Source organism: Penaeus monodon, chromosome 6 (assembly GCF_015228065.2).
Source record: "Penaeus monodon isolate SGIC_2016 chromosome 6, NSTDA_Pmon_1, whole genome shotgun sequence".
Lineage (NCBI taxonomy): Eukaryota > Metazoa > Arthropoda > Malacostraca > Decapoda > Penaeidae > Penaeus > Penaeus monodon.
In genome coordinates this window covers 17100594-17103093 of record NC_051391.1, presented here as the reverse complement: position 1 = coordinate 17103093, position 2500 = coordinate 17100594, and the positions used below count along the sequence as shown (strand labels likewise).

The 2500-nt window shown below is 48.0% G+C and overlaps 1 long non-coding RNA gene across 1 annotated transcript in view; it reads right to left on the bottom strand.

Annotated features, from left to right (window-relative positions):
- The window catches only part of LOC119574287, a 12614-nt gene that overhangs the window by 9760 nt on the left and 354 nt on the right, over window positions 1-2500 (bottom strand). The window lies entirely within an intron of this gene.

Genomic DNA, 2500 nt, shown 5'->3' with positions numbered 1-2500 from the left:
ACTCGATTGGGAGGGATCCGAGTTCGATACCGAAGAGTCGGGTGTGGACGACGACTCAGATGAAGATTTTGACTATGTCCCGCTGGTGGATACCTCTTGGACTCCGACGAGCCCCTCGCAAGAATACGTCAGACGCATTGGGAGCGTAATGCTCCGGGAACTCCCTCTTTTGTTGGTCAAGAGGAGAAATTTCGTCAGGCCCCACTGCTTCGAGGGACACCGGTTGAAAGCACCCCTTGAAGACTCGTCGACCCCATTAGAAGTGTTCACCAGTGTGTTCCCAAGTTGTTACAGACCATCGTTGGACGATAACGAATCGGTAAGTAAAAACAATATCTCTGTATATTCTGACTTGAAAAATCGTAATTTTCTACATGTCTTTTTTTGAAAAAAACCCCTGAATTTACAATGTCTTTTTCTTCCAACCACAGGTATGTTCGACAGAACCCGCGCACCACTTCATCCATATGAAGGGGTGGGAGGACACAACGGTGCGGAAGTCCGCTCCTATTCGGTTACGATTCTGATGGGCCTTCAGTCGAAGAGGGACCAGAGGGAATGGTGGTCGACGGACCCGTTATGTCCTCGTCGGTGTTCGCCAAGACGATGACCAGGGACCGCTACGATGCCCTGACCTCACGACTCCACTTCGCTGACAACGAAGGGAGCATCCCGCGGAGGACAGGCTTTGGAAGCTGCGCCCTGTGTTAGACGTCTTGGAATCGACGTATCGATTCCGCCTTCGTCCCGAACAAGAACGTACCGTCGACGAGAGTTGTGGCCTTCAAGGTGCGTCACCACGCCCTCATTACAAACCGACAAGAGGCTCGGAGTAGGGCTGAAGGTCTACAAGCTTTGCTCGTCCGACGGTCCCAGAGAAGGTATACGGCGGCCTTCAGATCTACATGGGGCAGTGACCGCGGGTATTTCCATCCAGCATGAAGGCCGTCACCGACCTGCTTGGAGAAGGCAGATCTGTTCGACAAGGGGTAACCAGTTATACACCGACAACTGGTACACCTCCCCGACTCTCTTCCATTACCTGCAGCCCGGAAAGACCAGTGCAGTTGGGACTGTGCGTCTCAAACCGGCGTGGCATGCCTCGGACCTGCAGGCGAGTCGGGGACAAATCGACTTCCGGTCCAGCAAGACCGGAATGATCTGCCTTCAGTGGTGGGACAAGCGTCCTGTATCGATGCTTTTCTACCGCCCACTACCAGCAAGGTCTTACCCTGCCTCCCAACCGCCGAGGGGTGGAGAGGTTCGAAGCCTGAAGTTGTCGCTGCCTACAACAACGGCATGAAGGGTGTCGACCTCTCGGATCAGCTGGCGCAGTCATATCCAACGACGAGGAAGACCGTCAGTGGTATAAGAAGATTTTCTTTTACTGTTTGGATATGACTACGACCAACGCTGGCTATCCACGGGCCCTCGGACGGTAAACTTACCCAGTTTGAGTTCCGAAAGGAACTCGTTCGAGGATTGCTGCAGCAAGGTAAAGCATGACCTTTATTTTTTCTTTATTCTGATAAAGAAATGTTATATTCAATGTTTTTACATGTCCTTTTTTTGTCTTACAGTCTTTTTTCTTGCATCTATTTACAGGCGGTCCCCGTGGCTCCTTCCGGCGGAATCCTCTCTCAGGCTCGCCACGAGGAGGAGAGTTCCCAGCAGGCACACTTGCCAGTTGACACACGACATCGATCGTTGCGTCGGTGTGTGCTCTGCTGGAGGAACCACCGGCGCAGGAAGGAGAACCAGGTGATGTCAGTTGCTGCGGCAACCTCACTTTGTCCAGCACCGTGCTTTAGGCCTTCCATGCCTGAAGGTCGTTGGGCAAGATGTAAATAGTCTAAAATAATTTATATATACATAGTTTCTATGTATTTATTTATTAAAAAAAAACACCGTGCTTTCAGGCAGTTCATGCCTGAAGTAATTGAAAAGAAAAACACCGTGCTTTCAGGCATTCATGCCTGAAGCTTGGATAAAGGAATATTGTACATAGTTTCTATGTATTTATCATGAAAATGGAAAACCACCGTGCTTTCAGGCATTTCATGGCTGAGATAATTTGAAAATGAAAACTTTGATTATTTATGTAGTAATGTATATATATACTATACATATACTATTTAGCATTTGTATATGAAATTTGATAAAAATAAAATTGAAGTTTTACGCATGATGTTTCGATCTCACGCACAGAAAACCATTGACTTTACACCCTAAAAATTTTGTATATACACGTAAATGGACTTTATACTATAGATGAAGCAATAAAATCGTTCATAGGACATATAATAAAGATACAGTGAGTCTACAAACTTTTACATGTTTCTTGAGTACAAAAACTTTACGTTGCGGTTACTCGCAAACCAACCATAGGAGCGCGCTGAAACTTCGCGTGCGTGATGAGACGGCCCGTGCGCGTCGAGCGCGCGCTCCCGGCTTGACGAGAGTTGCCTGCTTCTATTTCCCGTCAAGTTAGGTTTACAAC